General features: G+C 50.1%; 1 protein-coding gene across 8 annotated transcripts in view; it reads left to right on the forward strand.

Annotated features, from left to right (window-relative positions):
• FARS2 (phenylalanyl-tRNA synthetase 2, mitochondrial) overlaps window positions 1-21,352 on the forward strand; it is a 1,670,666-nt gene that overhangs the window by 204,826 nt on the left and 1,444,488 nt on the right. Inside the window, exon 3 of one of the 8 annotated variants that reach the window (XM_085607207.1) lies at window positions 4,927-4,998. The exons of the other annotated variants lie outside the window; for them this stretch is intronic. The gene's annotated coding sequence lies outside the window, so the exon portion shown is untranslated. The remainder of the gene's footprint in view (window positions 1-4,926; window positions 4,999-21,352) is intronic. 8 annotated transcript variants of the gene reach the window in all.

Consider the following 21,352-nt stretch of genomic DNA (forward strand, 5'->3'; position numbering starts at 1 on the left):
GAACACCGCTTGCCTCTTGGACCGTTTCTCCCACTCTCTGTGGGATGCGGTGGAGGACGTGCTGCCCCTGTGTCCGGAGGAGGCCCGGACACGTCTCTCCCAGGCACTTGCTGACGGGCGATATGCAGCGTGACATGCCCTACGGTGTGGACTTGACACCACGGACTCGCTGGGTAGGGCGATTTCCACCATGGTGGCGCTCCGGCGCCACGCCTGGCTGAGGTCCACGTCTTTTTCGGGGGATGTCCAGAGTACCCTCATGGATATGCCCTTTGATGGCGCTCACCTTTTTGGTGAGAAGGCGGATAGTGCGCTGGCTCGTTTTAAGGACTCCCAGGCTATGACCACGTCCTTGGGTCTCTCGGCCCCACGGCCGCACACTTCCGCCTTTCGCCCCTTTTGAGGCCAAGGAAGGGGCGCCTCCTCACGTCCACCTAGCCACCGGCCGCAGAACCAACCTGCACGCGGTCGCGGACGTGGGCTCCGCCGTGGCGGTACTAGAGGACAACGCGGTCAGTCCACATCCACCCCGGCAGCATCTGCCTTAAAGCCCTCCTAGTCCGAGCTTTCAGGCCCATTCCACACCAGTGGGCAGCAGAGTTCGCCATCACCTGCTCCACTGGCACTCCATCACTTCGGACAGGTGGGTGCTGCAAATCGTCCGAAGGGGCTACTCCCTCCTCTTCGAGACGACCGCTCCAGCCATGCCACCGCAGTGCCACCATATATCGGAGGATCACTTGAATCTTCTGCGGGAGGAAGTTACGGCCCTCTTGGCCAAAGAGGCCGTCGAGCGCGTTCCTGGTCCAGAAGTAGGCCGTGGTTGCTATTCCCACTACTTTCTGGTTCCCAAGAAGGGCAAAGGGGGACCTCAGGAGCGTCAACACCTTCCTCCGGAAGGAACGGTTCAAGATGCTAACTTTAGCTCAGGTTCTGGCTGCCCTCGACCCTGGAGACTGGATGGTAGCGTTGGACTTGAAGGACGCCTATTTTCACATCCCCTTCCTGCCGGCCCACCGGCGTTACCTGCGGTTCACGGTGGGTCAGGAGCACTTTCAGTTCACCGTGCTCCCCTTCGGCCTCACCAGTGCCCCTCGGGTGTTCACGAAAGTGATGGCGGTGGTCGCAGCTCATCTGCGCAGATCGGGGGTTCCAGTCTTCCCCTATCTCGACGACTGGCTGTTGAAGGCGGGCTCGCCCCAGCATGTCGTCTCCCATCTCCAGACTACGGCCGACCTCCTGTATTTGCTGGGGTTCTCCATCAACGTGCCAAAGTCACACCTGAGACCCTCCCAGAAGCTCCTCTTCATCGGAGCGGTTCTTGATTCGGCGCAGTTCCGGGCTTATCCTCCGGAACAACGGGTCCGGGATATTCAGGCTCTGATTCCCATCTTTCGGCCTCTATCCTGGGTTTCGGTCAGGTTGGTGCTGCGGCTTCTGGGGCTGATGGCCTCCTGCATCCTGTTGGTGCATTACGCCAGGTGGCGAATGCGGGCTCTGCAGTGGGACCTGAAGTTTCAGTGGGCCCAGCATCGAGGCAACCTGTCCGACCATGTCTTGATCTCGGAGGGCACTGCGAACCAGTTGCAGTGGTGGCTCACGGACCGCAATTGGGTCAGCGGCAGATGCCTCTCCCTACCCCAACCGGAGCACGTAGTAGTGACGGACGCGTCCCTCCTGGGATGGGGGGGCCATATGGGAGAGGCGGAGATCAGAGGACTCTGGTCTCCGGCGGAAGCTCAACTCCATATCAATCTTTTGGAGCTGAGAGCGATCCGGCTTGCACTGAAAGCCTTCCTTCCCTCTGTCCGGGGAAGTGTCGTGTAGGTGTTCACGGACAACACCACCGCCATGTGGTATTGCAACAAACAGGGCGGGGTGGGGTCGTGGACCCTTTGTCAGGAGGCTCTGCGCCTCTGGACATGGCTGGAACACCAGGGCATCATCCTGGTGGTTCAACATCTGGCGGGCTCTCTGAACGCCAGAGCAGACGAACACCGCCGCCGGTGCATGATGGATAACGAATGGCGTCTGCACTCGGACGTGGCGCAAGGTCTCTTTCGGCAGTGGGGAGAGCCTTGGTTAGATCTATTCGCCACCAAAGAGAACGCGCAATGTCAGCAGTTCTGCGCGTTGGAATTTCCAAAGCAGCACTCGCTCGGAGACGCTTTTCGTCGCGGGTGGAGTTGCGGTCTGTTGTATGCCTTTCCACCTATACCACTTCTGCCCAGAGTGCTGAAGAAGATCAGGCGCGATCGGGCCCAAGTTATCTTAGTGGCTCCGGATTGGGCACGAAGGTTCTGGTATCCCGAGCTACTCAGTATGTCAATTGATCCCCGTTACGACTGCCTCTTCAGGAGGACCTTCTGTCGCAGCAGCAGGGGACGGTCCTTCACCCGAACCTGTCCAGCCTCCACCTCCATGCGTGGAGATTGAGCGGCGGCAGTTGATGCCATTTTTGGAGCCCTCTCAATAAGTCTCGCCAGACCAGCGCATGCGCTGGGTCAGGCGAGACCTAAAAAGGGGGAAAAAAAGAAATTACCTGCTGCCCGCCGCATCGCCGGTCTTCTGTTTATCTCGTGGCTCCACTGCAGGTACTGGCTCCCAGACTCCCCTACAGCCAATCCTGAAGCTGCTCTCATGCATGCTTCATGCATGAGAGCAGCTTCAGGATTGACCCGAGTGCCCTCGATTTGCACTCCCAGGGAGACTGGGAGCCTGTGCTTTGCTGTCTCCAACCCAGTAACGTAGCTGGAGACAGCTTCAGTGCGCCTGGCGGTTTGGGCAGCCTGAGACGGCCGGCCAAACCGCCATGCACACTGATAGCAGTGCACATCACTCCCCGTTGGTGCCTGTCATCCCCCTAGCTCTGCCCTCTCCACTCTGCAATGAAACAAAATAAAACGATAATAAACCTGGGTTTATTATTGTTTTATTTTTACGCTGCTGGTAGGGGAGGCAACGCTCCTCCACCATAGTGGAGGAGCTTCCTCTGCAATCGAGTTTATATTTACTATTCTGTAAAATCAAAACTGCAACTCCGGCCGGAGAATGAGACTGTATCCTGCTTCAAAATAAATACCACTAAGTCAAAATTTCTTAACTTAAATCTACCTGAGGCTGACATGTCTTCTCTGTGTGGCACTGACTCAGCTTTGATGGGCTAAAAACATATTAAATGTCTGGATAGCTATATTACTCACACCTTCACGATCTGTACGCCTCCAACTATCCAAGACATGACCAGGGCCGGACTGGGAACCAAAACCGGCCCTGGCAAAGTGCTCGGCCGGCCCCCCGGGGCTTGGGGGTGCCACCGAGCTCTTTGCCAGGGCCGGTTTTCGGTCGATTTTGTTACAGGGGCGATTTTGCAGCTATGCTGCAAAAACGACCCTGTAACAAAAACGGCCCCCTGGGGCCCAAAATCGGCCCCCACCCCTGCAGCACACCGGGGGATTGCCCGGTGCCCGCTACGGCCAGTCCGGGCCTGGACATGACTGCTAGCCTCTATACACGATGATTCTAAATGTTGGTCCTCTCTATGTCTTTCCTGGCTAGGTAGGATTAATACTGAATAAATGAACATGCTTTCACAGGCCTTTTATCCCTTTCAAGCCCATCTGATAGCGGTTCCCGCTTCTTTTTTTGCAGCGTCACAGACATTTTTGTTGAGGTTTATTTGGCAGGGCTAGCGAGCTCTCTTGAGATTCAGGGTAGGTTGGCTCTTCATGATTTATTGCTTTAGTACAAGGCTTCCCAACTCGGAATCATAACAGATTGGTCTCTTCGAACCTCAGAGAAATATTGAATTCAAATAAACAGAATAGTGATCAGCAGATTGTTTTGGGGACCCAGTATGGAATCCCAGTGAGGATAGACCAGTAAATGCCTGTCTCAGCACCCCAATCAAGACGACTCTAAAGGTTTAGCCTTTTCGAGGTGCCTACTGGATGTGCTTTTTCCATCACCACATACTCCTATACATCGCAATCCTACCTTTTCTACAGCTCAACACCCAGGCTGTTCGACGTTTGGCAAGCCGTTAAATGTCTGACAATTTCTGATATGTTTAAGGATCAAGAGAAACTTTCCTTTTGAGGAGTCTAAGCGGAAAGGCTGAAAGTGAATGATCCCACTATTTTCGATTACTGCATTGGGTTTTACATCAACACATTCGAGCAGAAGCCACAAAAGAGCCTTCCCTGCTAGAAAGATTTGTGAAAACATTCGGAGTCCAAAGATAGAATCTGCTCTCTGAGCAGAACTCCCAACCTCATCCAATGAGGTCATATTGGACTAAGGTGATGGGGTTCCAAATACCTAACTCAGTGACAGCCATAGAATAATGAGTAAGGATGCTCATTATAAGACTATTTTTGACTGGCACTATTACCCCACAAAGCTTCAGAAATTTTATTCCAATGCCAGCTCCTGGTGGTGGAGAGCATCTGGCCTGGAAGGCAGCTTTTAGCATGATGGGACTGTCCGAAGATAAGACCCTTCTGCTCTGCTCTAGCAGCTCTGAAGGCATTTTCGGGTTACCTGTTACCTTCAGAGATTCACTTTTTTAGGTCGAGCATTCAAGACCTCTTGTATATACTTTAGTATAAACTTATGTACTTTGTGACTTGTCTGCTTCCGCTTAGGGACTTTTTTGTTGTTCAACTGCCTCTATTTAAGTGTCTTGATAGAAAACGACCAGCAGAGGTCAGTAAAACACCAGAATTGCTTTCTGCTGAGGGACTTTCTTTTTTTTATATTTCTCTGGCAACTGCCTGTATTTAACTTTCTTGATGGAAAACGACTAGCAGAGGTCAGTAAAATACCAGAATCACTATAGCATTCTCTAGATTCCAGTCCATAGAAATTGTCTTCCACGAGAATCCGTAGACAATAATATTTTTTTGTCATATCTTGTATTTTCAGTGCTGTGACCACCGAAGGCCCTGATTTTATATTAAAAACAGAGCTTTGGACTATACCATTTCCGGCTGAAAGGTAATATTTCTCTCCATGTGTTCCCAAACCTTGTATCTCACACAGTTTGGTGCTTCCCCTCCATGTTAAAGAACAGTAGATGTTTCATCACCCAGGCAAATGTGCTGCATAGCTAAATACATATAAGGTCCCAAAGGCGAGACCGATTGCATTGCAAATGCTTGTTTTATTAGGTCTTCATTCCTCTACCCTACAATACCAGACCCGAGGGGACCGAGTGGTTACATGAAATTGTTTGGGAGTTGCCGAGACAGCTCTGGTGGCGTTTTGAAAAAATCCAGAGCCCTTGCCGATTTCTGTGTGGTATCTCCACTCGCGGAATGTCCTATACATGAAACAGCTTGCCTCAGCCTTCTCAGACTCCCACATTTAATTTGCATCTACCTGGGGCCCGCTTTTGTCTTTCTTCTCGCAGGGTATGCTTCGGACTTCCTGCCCAACATTGTTAAGATCTTTAAATCTGTTCCATAATTAATACTCACCATACGTTTTTTGTGGAATGTGCGAGAGAGGTAAGATTTGTTTTATCGTAGTTATAGGGTACTGATCTGTTGTGATTAGTTGATAATTGTTTTATTCTTCCTCTTCAGGCTTAGGTGGTGGGTGGTTGGGAGGGGGCTTAGGGAGTTCCTCTTTTTTCATAGTCTATAACATGTGATATTCCATTTAATAATTGCATTTACTGAGCAATGAGTGCTTGTGTTGAAAATCTTTGGAACCCAATAAATAAAGCTGGTTACAAAAAACAAAACAGCACATCATCCTCTGTTCGGACCTGTGTAACCCTGAAACTATAGATAAATCTGTGCAGCTACTGTAACCATCTAGTAACTTTTTACCCAAACTGATTTACAAGCTAATCATTTTGGACGGTTTTTTTTTTTGTTTTTTGTTTTTTTATTGACATTTTAATACATTTTGGACGTTTTTTCGACCAAATCATGAGGCCCAAAACTGTACAGGTCATATCACATGATGCAACTAGCATCTGATGTTGTATGAAAGCCCCCCAATCCTATAAAGAATTTCCCATAACTTTGTTTAACAAGTTCATCAACCTCATCAAACCTGCCTGGAGTACTTGCCTCTGGCATCAATGGGAGTTCAAATTATTGACCCTCTCCTTGTTTATTCAGATTAACATTGCATGAACTCTCCTGATTACATCAATAGTTATTGGTTATTTGGTTGTATTAATTTAGCACACATGTTCTGCCACAATATTGAGTTTTTGCTCTTTAGTAACCCAAAAATATAATTTATGGCATAAAGTGTTTTTATATAATCTTTCTATTTACATAAAGTTGCAAAAAATGTTATATCAGAATCAAAAATCATAACATGCAAATCTATTGTATACATCTTACGTGAATATTACCTGAAACACGCAAATGCATTGAAGCTAGGAAAGCTGGAACATATAGTAAGAGATCCTTCCTATCTACTGATGTGTCTAGGAGAACTGAGCTATTTGGAGCAGTTTTTGTTTCGTCCGTGGTCGGAGTAGGACAGAAAATAGGTCTGGCCACCAAAATAAAAGTGGCGACCATTAGTGAATTTGCAAGCTACAAAAGTGGCCAAAGTTTACATATGGTGGAAGCTTCGAACTTGTAAAGACACATTGTGTAAGAGGTTTGGAAGCTATGGAAGACTGCATGGATTTGAACTTGCTGCAGGCAAAGTTTGTTTTAATAGCAGAGAAATTACCACTAATTATATTATATATACCGTCACCTCTGATTGAGGGGTAGGACATGTCAATTATATGTATCTTCTGCTTACAGCGATTGGTACAATGCGAGTATGTCTGTCAGTACAGTTACATATAGCGTGTGTGTAATACAATTGCGAAGGAATAATAGACAACAAGGCATGGATTTTAGGAAGTGAACAATATCACTAATTTACAAGATATCTTCATATTCCAACCTTTGAATCATAACTAATAATCTTAAAATAAATGCAACAAAACTTTGAGATATCAATTACACAAGGCATCATGCATCTAGTATTTTATGTGCCTTTCTAGTAAAGTCATGTTGGGGGTCGCGCGCGGCTTAGCAAGCATGGGTTGTTGCTCCTAGTCAGTGTGTATTTGTGTGGATTCCGAGGTATCCTGTACCTAGGGTCGTGTCCATGTAGTACTATGAAGGAATGTGGGGTCATTGCCCAACCTAATAGTCCTGTCCAAGGGTGTCTTGTGTGCACGGCCTATCCGCCCCACCCGGGTAGCTTCTTCAGGCATCTTCTCTCACTTGCTGCACTTGGGGAGCACACATTGCTCCACTCGCCTGTGCAAGAGTTTTCAGAATATCATCCCAGGCCTGTGCGATGGGAAACTTACGCAGCCCAGCTGTTTCTTCTCTATGAAGAATGGTGCTCTCCGCCTGTGCCCAGTTTTCTAAAGATATTAGCCAGTGGGGTGCCTCTGGAGGGTCTTTGTGTTTCCATCTCTTAGTTATTAATCGTTTTGCAGTGATTAAACCTAAGTCGCAGAATCTGGAGCTTACTCTGTTAGCTTTTGTACGTTTATAAAATCCCAGGATGCAAACCTCCCATGTGTATGGCACTTCGGTGTTGGTGCTGCTGGTGAGAGTTGCTGTTATTGTGCGCCAATAGGTGTGAAGTAGGGAGCAGGACCACAGCATGTGTAGTAGGTCAGCGCCGAGTAGATGGCATCTCGGACAAGCAGAAGTGGTGATGTTAAAGTATTTGTTAATCTTGTCTGGCGAGAGATACGCCCTGTGTAATATATACATTTGTATGAGTTTGAAACGTGAATTACGCTGTATGTATGTGGCACGTTCCCAGTCCCTGTCCGTCCAGGGTTGACCTCTGTCCTCAGCCCAGCTCGTCCGGAGTTTCTGCAGTGGTTTTAACACGTGTGTAAGTAGGGCCTGCACTAGCCAATGAATCACGTGTCCCCTCCCCATCACATTTAGATACTGCAGCAGCTGATGTGTTTGTGGCTCAGTTGACAAATCTCCCCATGTTAGTGTTAATGTCCGTATGATGGCTGCATGTAGGAGAAACTGGCCTACCGGCAAGCCAGTATCCTCTGTCAGGGTTGCAAAAGACAACAAGGCACCGTCCGTATATAGATCTCCCAGTGTCTCTACTTCTTCCTCTGTTCAGGGCGCCAGCTCTATGTCTGCGACAAAGTCTCTACCTCGGGGCGTACCTACCAGTGGCAGTATTGGAGCGTAGGGGATGGTGCCTTTTGTGAGTTGAAGGCTCTTCCGGTAACATCTGTGGGCTATCTCAATCTGTAACTGTGACGGGCGGGGAGATTTCGCCAGTGGGTGAAATAAGCCATAGATTTGTGTCTGTGTTCATGAATACGACTCAGTGGCGGTATCTGCCAGGTGCTTACCGCTTAGCCACTTTGCGACCCACTGCAGCTGCGCAGCTAAACAATACAATTCTAAATGAGGGACTGCTAAGCCCCCACGCTCCGGTGGCGCATATAATTTCTGCAGTGCTATTCTGGGCCGCCCGTGTTCCATATTAGGCCTCTGATTAACCCCTCCATCTCCCGAAACAGCCGCACCGGGACATATACCGGCAACTTTTCAAAATAATACAGTAGCCTGTGTAATACTATCATTTTAGTGAGGGTGACACGACTCATCACATTAAGTGGCAGAGTCTTCCAAAATTGTATCTGCGCCCGTATGGAAGAGATGGCACGCACCAAGTTGTCTTCTATTATGTCCGTAGGGGATCTGTAGATGTATATGCCCAGATACCTAAACATTGTTGGGTACCAGGCAAACGCCGTGCCATTTATTGTTATATCAGTCACGTCCACGTTTTCGCTAAAAGAATAAGCACCCGATTTGGCCCAATTTACCTTAAGGCCTGAGATTTCCTCAAACCTGCGGAATATATCGGATATAGCTGGTGGTATATCATGCAGATCTCTCATATACAGCAACAGGTCACCGGCATATAGGGATACTGTGTGGAGACCATCTTCCAGGGGTATACCCCAGTCTGCTCCACTTTCTCGCAGCATAACCGCTAGTGGCTCCATGGCAAGGCAAAAAAGCAGTGGGGATAATGGGCATCCCTGCCTAGTTCCACGTCTGACCCTGATTGTATCAGACATAAGTTTGCCTGTGCGGGCCCCTACCATGGGTCGCTGGTACAATAACTGCACCATTTGTAAATACCCGTCTCCTAGCTCATATTTACGTAGTACTGCTGCAAGGTAAGGCTACTCCACTGAATCAAAGGCCTTCTCCAGGTCGAGTACTTAGCAGCCAGATCGTGGCCGCTTCTTTGTTGCATATTTCTGAGCTCTAAATAACCTACGGATGTTAAGAGAGGTGTGCCCAGTTGGGACAAATCAGTTTAGGTCACTATGGACCAGGGCTGGTACAAACGGAGATATACGCCTAGCCAGGGTGGAAGCAAGGATTTTATAATCCGTGTTTAACAAGGCCAGTGGGCGATAAGATCCAAGATTTGCAGGGTCTCTACCTGGTTTCAGGAGGGAGATCAGCGTTGCCTCATTTTGCGTAAGTGTAAGGGCAGAGTCGTCTAGGGCCGCCGTGTACACCCGCAGCAACTCCGGTATTAATATATCGGAGTAGGCTTTAAAAAATTCGGCCGGTAGCCCATCCGGACCTGGGGACTGGCCGTTTGATAGGGAGAAAATACTCTCACGCAGTTCGTCTGGTAACAAAGGGACACCTAGTTCGTCCTGTTGATGCTCCGCCAGACACAGCAGTGTCAGGGCTGAGAGAAACTCCTGTATGTCTGTGCCTGTAGCCCGCAAACAAGACCGATACATCATGGTGTAGTATTCTACAAAGACATCGTGTATGTCTGTCTGAACCATGACACCATGCGCGTTTTGTATAGACGTCACGGGTGTGGTAATTGTATCTTGCTGTATTAGCCATGATAACAACTTGCCAGGTTTGTCTCCCATGTGATGAGTGCGCGCTGAGTGTGCTGCGTAGTTCAGATTGCGGAGTCGGTCAAGTAATCTGGAGTGCTCCCCCCTAACTCGCGCCAAAGACCCATCGTCACCCTCTACAGCTTCTCCCTCCCTCTGGAGCAGGTCATTTTCGATATGCGTGAGTTCAGTCTCTATTTGCTTTCGCATACCCGCCTGCATGCCAAGACATTCGCCTCTAACCATTACTTTGAACGCATCCCATTCTACCTGGGGCGTCGTGGCGGTGCCAGTATTCTCTTCAAAGTAGTGTGCTATATGTGTGGCCAGCAGGTTCCGGAAGGGTGCATCCAATAACATGTATGGCTGCATCCGTCGGGTCGGAATCGGTGTCCGGGGGCGTTCCCACAATATCTCCAATATGTGCGGATTATGATCTGAATGCGTCCTTCCTAAATAATAGACCGCAGATACATGTGGAAGTAGTTCATCAGAAAGCATGTACCGGTCTAATCGTACATGTAAACCGTGAGCACCAGAATGTAAGAATACACCCTGTCATGGGGGTCGCGGTGGCTCCAGATGTCCCAGAGACGCCACTGCTCTGCCCAGTTAGTCAGCGCCTTCATGGCAGTGTGCGTGGCTGTGCCCGGAAGGGGTGGGAAGGAGCAGTCCAATGTGGCGTCAAGTACGCTATTGTAGTCTCCCCCCAGAGGCATAGGTATGTCATGCCATGGCGCTAGGATGCACGACATATCATCAAAAAAAGCGGTCTGATCGGTGTTGGTAGCATACAATGATGCAATCATAACCTGTCTGCCATCTAGCGTGCCCCGCACCACTACATATCTTCCTTCTGTGTCTGTCAACGATTGTGTGACTGTAAGCGGGACCCCTGGCTGCACCCAGATTAGTGCACCTCGTGCATATGCTGAATACCCCGTGGCATATAATTGACCTCGCTAGCGACGGTGTAAGCGTTGGATTTCCGATGTGGTCAGGTGCGTCTCCTGCTAGAGAGCTATTTGTATGCAATGTCTCTTGAGATATGAGTATATCTGATACCTACGGGAAGGTGTTTGCATGCCTCGCACATTCCATGTACCAATTCTAACTGCAACCACTAGAGTCCTCATGTACATAAACACAGGACACAACATCTCCCCCTTTGTAAAAAAAAAAAGTACTATAAAATATATACATATACACATTACAACTCCTCGATTAGTCATCGAAGGGCTCGCACCAGTATTCCAGATGTAATTGTGTAAAATAGAGGCGGGGCGCCTTCATCTGGCATCTCTGGAGAAGAGTCAGATGATTTACTTGGGCACTCAGGTGGATTTGCCTCACTTGTGAGGTCTGGAGCTGACGAACATCGAGACAGTCTTAAAGTGAGACTAGCCTCTGGTTATGGATTTTCCAGGTTGTTAGGCAGTTACCATATGTCCTTTGCTCACACAACTCTTAGTGATTCAGCAGCAAACGGAGTGTCCATCTTGCATGCCCACTTTTGCTTAACAAGAACTCGGTCTCCTTTCTCGAAAACCCTGTCTCAAGCGTGTCGGCGCTTGTCGGCTCGATTTTCATTTCACTTTGGCGAGAAGTGTCACTGATACAGTTCTCGTCAGGGTATATTGACCGACTGCTGGTCCATTGTGGTATCTTTGGTTAAAGAGCTCCCATGAATAGCATTGTGGCAGGACTTTCTCCTGTCGTGGAATGAGGAGTGGAACGTTAGACATGAAGGGCTGGGCGCATAGTAGATTTGAGGTTGATGCCCTCCGGTGCAGCACGTTGAACCACCCTTTTCATGGTTTAAATGTTTTTATTAATTTGCATTATCGAACAAAATTACATTGCAGAGATAGAACCACGGATCAGATCAGTGTTGAGCTTCATATGTTCAGTGTGTGCATAGCTAAATAACAACCTTGGCCAAAAGGAACTCCTGAGTGTAAAGGAAAAAAAACACAAGCCCCTGAAACCCCCTCCTCCCCTCCCCCCTCCCCCCCGTGCGCCGCGTACTCCCCAAAGCCCTGCCAGACCCCTATCGCCCACCCTCCCCCGGAACCCCTGTGATACGCAACAGCCTGAGATATCGGGGGTGCATAACTTCCCTAAATTCAGAGGCTAAGAGCGACAAAAAGGGCTGCCACAATTCCGCATAACTGTTCCCCTCTCCTGCCATAGTTAGCGCTAATTTTTCCATACCCAGGACATACCACAAACGATGCAACCAGCCTGTGAAGGTCATTAATTGAGGTTTACGCAAGTGAGTGAGTATGTTTTGTATAGCTGACCCTAGCGCAATGGCCATCTGCTTGTCCCTACGAGATCGCAATGGATAGGTCAGAGGATTGGGCAGCCCCAGGATTACATAGACTGGGAAGCGCGGTATCTCCGTCTCGAAGTGTTTGTCCACTTCATCCAACACCTGGGACCAAAAGGAATGAAGATGTGTGCATTCCCACAGCACATGAACTAGACTACCCACCTGGCCGCAACCCCTCCAGCATGTCGCCTCTCGGGAGCGATCTATCGCATGTAAGCGCTCTGGGGTGTAGTACCAGTATGTCGCAATCTTCGTAAAAGTCTCCGTAATCCCCATGTGGTATGCGGAATGCCGAGCCCTGTAATAGATGCCGTCCAATTCTTTGTGACTCAGTGTTCTCCCCAGTTCCCGTTCCCACCGTTCCATGCTAGGGCTATGTGAGTGTATGTGTTAAATTTGCAGTTGCTTATAGAGATCAGAAATGAGGTGTTTGTCTGACGTGCGTGTGATGAGCCATCGTTCATAGGGGGCGAAGTGTCTATCCGCCCCGGAGCGGACCTGTGGCTGGAGTGCCTAGTGCCTAACCTGCAGGTACCGCAACCTCTCTGTCTCCGGCAGCCCGAAGTCTTTCCGCATCTGGCTGAACGAGTGCACCCCCCTCTCCATAAACATGATACAGGAACCGACAACCTGCAGCTCTCCAGCCCGCGAAGGTGGCATCCTCCAGGCCGGGAGTGAAGTCAGGATTGCCTATCAACGGGGTGAGCGGAGACGGGAAAGATGTGAGCTCGTGAGTGAGGTTAGTAGCATCCCACACCTCTAGAGGGACCCTTGTAATATAAGAGGCATACAGATTAGGAGGCCTATGGGGTTTGCGTAAGAAAGGAATTTCCTGCAAAGGTCGCGCCGCTACCGCTTGGTCTTGGAACAACCAATGTTTCTCCGATTCCCATCTGCTCCATTCCACTAGGTATCTCAGTTGAGCTGCCTGAAAGTAGAGTTCAAGATCCGGAACCCCAAGTCCCCCAGCTTCTGGCGCTAATGACACCAGCGTTCGATGCATTCGTGGCTTCCACCCGTTCCAAATAAACCGGGCCAGGTCAGACTGCATCGTTCGAATCCATACGACAGGCGGGCGTATAGTGCGAAAGAGGTAGAGAATCTGTGAGAGAATGGTCATCTTAACCGCCGCAACCCTACCTAACCAGGAGACGGGGTAGTGCCGGCACCAGTCGAGCTCACGTCGGACTCTATCGCGCAGAAATGTATAGTTCGTGTGAACCACTTTAGAAAGAGATGGGGCCAATTGAATCCCTAGATACGGTATCGTGTCTGTCGTCCAACGAATGGGAAGCTGGGTTTGCAAATAGTCTCGGGTGGGACGTGATAACGATAAGTCTAGGGCTAGGGATTTCCCTGCATTCACCTTGAACCCGGCAGCCCGAGCAAAAGTATCCAATTCTGCCCAGCACGCCGGAAGGGCGGACATCGGATCAGATAACGATATTAACACGTCATCCGCGTATAGACTGATTGTGTGGACAAAGCCCCCGAATTGTATCCCCGTGATCTCCGGGTTTTGTCGCATCCTCTGAGCCAGGGGTTCCATGTAAAGGGCAAAGAGGAGGGACGACAGCGGACACCCCTGCCTCGTGCCCCTCTCAATGTGAAAGCGAGAGGATGTGCTGCCGTTCACCCTGACCGCAGCTGTGGGGAACCTGTAACAATTAAGGACGTGCGTGCGGAACTGGTCACCTATTCCTGCCTTCTCCAGTACCTGTTCCAGAAAGGGCCAGTGCACGCGGTCAAACGCCTTTTCGGCATCGATGGCCAGCATCATAAATTCCCCCGGGACCCGAGTAGCCTTCTCAATAAGATGCAAAATCCGCTTTGTGTTATCTGCCGTTTGATGTTCGGGGATGAAACCCGCTTGATCCGGGTCAGTGAGGAATGGCATATGGGGGCTAAGGCGGGTGGCCAGTATCCCTGTGTATAGTTTAAAATCTATGTTAAGGAGGGATATTGGGCGGTAAGATCCGCATTGCGAATAGTCTTTCCCGGGTTTGGGAATTACTGCTATCGATGCCTCCAGGAGGTCGCTCGGAATTGCTCCCTGAGTAGCAAAGGAGTTAAACAATCGAGTAAGAATTGGAGCGAGCAAGGGGCAAAACTTCTTATAGAAGATAGCGGGGAAGCCGTCTGGACCGGGGGCCTTCCCCAGTTTGAGACGAGAAATGGTGGACACTACCTCCTCCAGTTACATGTTTCTATCTAGATGTGCGGCCTGTGCCGCGGACTAAACAGGCAGTGTGACTGAGTCTAAGAGAGCCGTCCTAGTAGAGCGCTCCTAGGGGGCCTCCACGTAAAGAGCCGCGTAGAAATCTCAGAATGCCTCTACGATATCACCATCCTCCGTGGCGCCTGTGCCGTCTTCCCTAGAGATCATTTTAACTCCGTGTCCCTGACAAACTTCTCTAAGTTTATGAGCCAGGAGGCGCCCACATCTGTCTCCACCCGCGTAATAGGCGTGTCGCAGCCTCAGTGCCGCAAACTCTGCCCTGTCTTGGTCGAGAGCCGTTAGTTGTTGGCGAACAGCTTTAAGTTGCCGCCATATTCTCCGAGCTCCCGTCCGTTGGTGCATCCGCTCAAGCTCCCGTACCTGTTGTGTAAGCTCTTCCCTTTTGCACCCTTGTTCCCTATTTTCCGCCACCGAGACCGAGATGAACTCCCGTCTAATAACCGCCTTCAGCGCTTCCCACTGCGTGGCAAGTGTAGTGTCTGGATTATCGTTATGTTCGAGATAATCGTGAATGGAGCGCTGGATGCGTTTGACCACATCTTCCCGATGCAGGAGAGCGTCCCTAAGACGCCACACTCTGGCCGGGAGCGACGTGGGCGGGAGGGTGAGGGTCGCAATTACCGGAGCATGATCGGATAGAGAGGCCACTCCTATGTCGACTGCTGTCGCGAGCGCTCGTACCGAAGTGGATACTAAGAAATGGTCTAGTCTGGCATAGGTCTTATGCGCATTGGAATAAAAGGAGTATTCCCTGTCTCGTGGATGCATGCTGCGCCAGAGATCACAGAGCCCTAAGTCTTGCAATCGCGCGAGGCCCTCAGTAGAAAGTGCCCCGGCCTGATGAGTGCGCTGGCTGCATCTATCCTGAACATTATCGAAAACTAAGTTGAGGTCCCCCCCCAGGATGACATTGCGATCAGGTGTAGCCGTGGCTTCTGTGAGAGCAGAATGTAAGAACCGCTCAGATCCCTCATTCGGGGCGTACAAGGAACTAATCGTGAACGGCGCTCCTCCGAGGGCAAAGCGGTATGTCAGTAGGCGCCCCCTAATCTCAGCTACTTTATGCAAAACTTCCCCCCGGAACCTCTGTGCCACTAGAATCGCCACCCCCGCTGTTTTAGTAGGCCCAGAGGAAAAAAACTGGGTGGGGAATTTCCGGGATTGAAGACGGTGACAATCACGCAATAGGAGGTGGGTTTCTTGCAGCAGGCAGAGATCTGCTTAGTAATTCTCTAAACATGACAGGACAGCCCTACGTTTGACAGGATTGTTAAGACCCCGGACGTTCAGGGTCAATATCTTAAGTGTGGTGGGTGGCATGATATGCGTCTAATGGAAGACCCTGCAACTGTGAGGCGTCGTGTAATGTGGCCCCGGGGTGACCGGTGTGTAAACGGGTCAGGGACGCCGGGGCGCAGGGGGTCGCAGTTACCCTAAAGGAAAGGTGAACGCGGAGCACTAAATTCCCTCCCTCCCCCATCCCAGAAAACCCAAATAAAAAGAACAAACTACCAAAATAACTGAGAACATATAGTCCATCACTCGTCTGTGATTGGTGAAAAGTCATTGGGGTGTATCCACCAACTGTGAAAGAAAGCCCCCCTCCCGCCAATGATCTGGATATAAGGAAGGAAATCCCTCGGGTACTGCGTGTCAATCGAGTCAGCCAAGATTAGAACCAGAAAAATCTATGGACACAGCCTCCAACGCCGATTGTCGGCCCTTCGTAATCTCCGCAGCTGGTGGTTTCTTAAGACGGCGTTTACAACCCTGCTGACGCCATCGAGGCCCATTGTTCTCTGTTCCTGTCGTGGAGGCTCGCTCGCCGCCATCCTCTTCCGGGAGGTCCACCCCTAATAATTTGCTGGCCTCAGACAGAGAGCGCAACTGGTACAGCTTGTCATCCTTACGGAATACCAAAAGGAAGGGATGGCCCCAGCTGTAAGGAATGTTGTGTTGCTGAAGGTGCATCGTAATTGGTTTGAATAGGCATAACACCGGTCTGTGTTCCCGGAACTGCAAGGGGTGTTTGACGCGCCTTTTGCATTATCAATTCCTTAGTGCGGTAGTCCTGCACGCACACTAGAATGTCCGAAGGGGGAGCCGACGGCGCTCTAGGGGGACCCACCCTATGCGCCCGATCTATGCACAGATCCTTGTCCAGAGGTCGGCCCAGGATGTGATTGAAGAGCTCCCTCGCATAAGTGAAAAGATCCCTCGAGGTGTCATCCATCTTCACCCCCCTGATCCGGATGTTGTGGCGATGGGAGCGGTTTTCCAGGTCTTCAAGGTGGACCTGAAGATCGACCTGTTGATCATGGAGTAGGAGGATCTCCTCTCCTGCTGTAAGGTCGCTATCTCCACGTCCTTTCCATCGCTCTTTCCCTCCAGGTCTGCAACTCTCTCTCCGATGCCATCCATGTCGCAGCGGACCTCTTTGAGCTCGGCTGTGAACTCTTGCTTAAAAGTTTGGATATCATCCCGCAACGCGACAAACATCGACTCTAGAAAGGCCTTGGTGATGGGCTCCGATCCCCCAGCCCCCGATGTCCCCTGTCCCGAGCTCCCGGGGTCCGCAGCAGCGGTCATCTGTCCGACCGGGGTCCTGGAGAACATGTCTTTAAGAGTTTTGTCCTGCCGCTTCCTGGAGGTGGACATAGTGCTTACCAAGGGGCCTGCAAAGCGTCGTGCAAGGGTCCTATCCCCCTTTCACCAGTCCTCCATCAGGGGACAGAACCCAGCTGAAACCCAGAAAGGGGGCGCAAGACCCAGAGTCTCTGACTTCGCAGCAAGCTTCTCCAGCGCGCTCTGCACCCCTGTGGCGCTACTGCCCCTGGGCTCTGTACGCATGTTGTATTTCTCGAGTGAACCCCCACACCTGCGCGAGCAGCACCGTTGCTCTCAGGCCACCTCTGGACCGCTAATCCGGGCACTGATCCCCTCGTCTCATCCAGCAATTCGGTGTCTGCACTTTTATTACTAACAGGTGTGCTGTCCGCCCTTCACGCCCTCGGCACACCAGACCACGCTCTCTGTTGTGCGGCGAGGGCCAAACGCAGCACTCCAATCACAGGGGGCCACCGGACCGCGGGCCTCAGACGTCCAAAGTCCCCGACCCAGCCGCGATTAGGCCCCAGACACGCAGCTAACCCCCGGACTCCGCTGCCCCTATCCCAGCTCAGCTCCCACAGTCAATGGGTCCCTCCCTGGCGCAGCTCGCCTCCGCTCCCCTCCGCACTCCTCTCAGTCGCGTCCAGTGCCTCAGGCCGTGTTCTTCGTTGTGCGGCGGTGGCCAAACGCGGCGCTCCACTCCCAGGGGGCCGCCGGACCGCGGGCCCCAGATGTCTAGAGTCTCTGCACCGGCCGCAATCAGGCCCCAAACGTTGTCGCCGCTGCCAGGGGGGGAGCACAGAACAAGCCCCCTGTCTCCGCCGCCCCCGTCCCAGCTCAGCTCACACCGTTAATGGGTCACTCCCCGGCGTTGCTTGTCTTCGCGCCCTTCTGTGCACCTCTCTGCTGTGTCCAGTGCCTCAGCGCGGGGGGGTGCGCGATCTCTGGCCCCGCAGGCTCTCACCAGTATGTCAGGCCCAGGACAAGGCCACACGGCGTGCTACGGGCCCCCAGATGACACCGTGCAGCTCCAGCACCGCACTCTGCCTTTCAAAATGGCGGGCCGGACCTGGACGCGGTCACGGCATCGCGCTCTGCGCTCCCGTTGCCTCTCACTCCTTCACCTCTGCCGCTCCTGGGGGTCCCCGCCGGTCGCCTCCAGCTCCAAATGCGAGAGGTCCCAGCCTCGGTCCCGCAGACCTCCGCCGCTACTGCCGGCTCCGACCTCTCCTGCGCGGTCTTAGCGCCGCCGCGCGCTGTCCTTTATCTCCCGCTCCGGAGACAGCTCACGGCCGCCGTTTCCACCACCACTGCAAGCAATTTGGGTCTCGGGACTCTGGCGGACGCGAATCAGGTACCCTTGGTGCTACTGGCGGCCCAGTGGCTGGTGCTTAATCCGATCATCGACGGGAGCTCCGGAGCAGGACGACTGCTCACTCCGCCATCTTGGCTCCGCCCCCCGAACCACCCTTTTCAAAGTACTCATAAATCGTTCCACAATCCCATTTGCCTATGGTCAAAGAGGTGTATGTATATAATGTTTGATGTTCAAATGATTAAGAAAGTCTCTGAACTCTTTGGTATTGGAGGCATGCCTGTTGTCATATTTGAGAATGGAGGGGACCCTACAGGTTGTGAAAATGTCATCCCGCCTTTTCATGTGTGGTTGATGATTAGTCTTCCACCAAACGAAAAAAGGAGTACTCACTGACACCTACCATGAGGTAATGTTCATTGTTAAGAGGTCCGAAGAAATCAACAGCAATCCTTTCCCAAGCTTGCTTAGGTAGATCAGACATGTTCAATGGGTGCTGGGTTGTTTTTGGAGACAGGCAGTTGCATCGATGACAAGCTTTAGGCTTCCTTTCAACTTGTTCATCAAGCCACAGGAGCCATACTCGATCCCTAAGGGCTCTTTTGGCTGCAGCAGTGCCACAATGTACTTCATGTGCCAGTTCAATAACTTGTTGCCTCAGGCTTTCAGGAATAACTATTCTTGCCCCTCTAAGTATGACACTATCATGTGTCACTGAAAGTTCTTCACACACATTTTTTAATTTCTGGTATTCAACAGCATCTGTAAAAGGTTGAGTATGCTTCCTCCATGATTGTTGTTGTAATGATTTCCTTGAGCTTAAGCATGTCTTTGTCAGTATTAGTAACTGTCAGAATTTTTTCAATAAAAAGAGCTGCAGGCACACTTGACTTTGCTATGAAATTGATGTAGGCCTAAGCCGGTTTGGACGGTGTGTTATGATGCTGTAGCAGCACTTGTGAAAAGTAGTCTGCGGGGTTTTGATCTTTCCCCGGTTTGTGCACAATAGTGTAATCATATTCCTACAGACGCACCTCCCACCTCTTGATGTGAGGGGGCATCTTGGCTTTCCGAAAATAGTGAGCAGCGCTTGAAGATCTGTAACAAAGGTGAAATGCTTTCCATACAGAAACACATGGAAGGGTCTACACACCCATTCTACAGCTAAGCTTTTTTTATCCTGTTGAAAATAAGCATGTTAAACCGCACCCATCAGATTACGTAATACTTGTAAGGAGTCGGCTGAGGACCACTAGACTTCAAGTTCATAAACACAAGACACAACAATAGTAATGGCCCTTTTTATTGGAAAATGTAGAACTGTGAACCCAATTATCTATATACTGGCATATATCCCTTAATTCACATGAAATAAGCATTTCTTTGAATGCTACCCTAGATTTAGCCTTGTATTGGTTATTGTGCTTTTCACAATAGATCTTTTGATTCCTCATATGACATCCATGATGATATTAAAATTTCCACCGCTCATATAAGCAATGGGAAGTTGCCTACACTGAATTTAAAAGTCAAACAAAGTAAAAGTATTGCCTTCATCTTCTTTATGCCTAATGTAAATCTGAACTCTTCTCTTTGAGTAATTACCAAGCATTCACTTTGATCCTGTGCCTCGGACACTACTTAAGATTGTGATGTTTTTGCAACAGGAACTACTACTGCTACGTATAATTTGTCTTACCTTTACTAGCTGTGGGTGTTGACCTTTACAGGTTTCATTAGGTGTTACATCTGATCATTGATTAATATGACAACAACCTGTGCGACAATCAAATGCCCCATGACCATAGCCCCTTTCTTGTGATTGTATAAACATTAACATTCCATTTTATAGTTTTCAATTGATCCATCAATAAGCAGTAAACCACACACAGAGCAAAGAAATGACCAAGTCCATTTCAACACTAGCCATTTATGAGGGGCTCAAAGGAGTGCCATCAATCATCTCTTCATAAACGTAACTCCCAAACACAGAGTTTTAGCTTTGTTCTACGCTTACCATTTATGGGTATGTGGTATTTATAGTGTATGCCCTTAGCCAAAAGGGAGCAGAACACTATGGAGGGTCGAAAACCAAGATGCAGTCAATGAGAGATTGGAGGGGATGTTGAAATCTGAGAGCATAAGTGGATTTACTGTGGTGCGACATGGGGTTCTTTAAACAGATGTATGTTCAGCTCTTTCTTGGGGCAGCTATGATGGATACTTGAATGCCATTCTATATCCTGACTGCATAAATGGAGAAGCGAGGTTTTTCATTTTTTGCACGTCTTTGTAATTTTTGTCTCTGGTCTGTGTCCTGGCTGTGGGCAGCAATCAACTTATGTTTGCTTTACTAATACACATATTGTTCTATCACTATTGATTGTGATACACAGGTAACTTAGCTGACCTTTCTTATTTCTTTTTTTTCTGTTAGTGGGAATGGTTTTACTTCACCAATTATGCAGTGACCTTTCTTTAGTACTAATCCTGGGCGGACAACTACGCTACGCTCGCGTAGTTTGTGCTACTTCGCCCTACGCGAATTGCCAGTAGCACAGTGCAAAAACGCATAGTTGGCATTTTTTGCTCGCTCGCGGTCCTCAACGTCAAGTTAGCGACCATGAGCGAGCAAAATGACATCCCGGCGAGGCTTTTTCCTCGTTCGTGATCAGCAACATCAAGTTGCCGATCGCGAGCGTGGAATATAAACCTGCCGGCGAGATTCTCAACGCGGGGAGGTCGGGTTTCTCATTGCGAGTGGTCGCGTATGCTTGCGACCGCTCGCGATGAGAAACTACCAGTCCGAGTTGAGAAAGCTGCCGCTCGAGTAAAAATCTCCTCGAGCGGCAGAAAACAACAGCTCGCACTATGCAAGATGCCGTTTTCAATGATTGCACAGTGCGGACAAGCATCCGGCACTGTGCAATCATCACGAACAGCACACTA

Source organism: Triturus cristatus, chromosome 5_2 (assembly GCF_964204655.1).
Source record: "Triturus cristatus chromosome 5_2, aTriCri1.1, whole genome shotgun sequence".
NCBI lineage: Eukaryota > Metazoa > Chordata > Amphibia > Caudata > Salamandridae > Triturus > Triturus cristatus.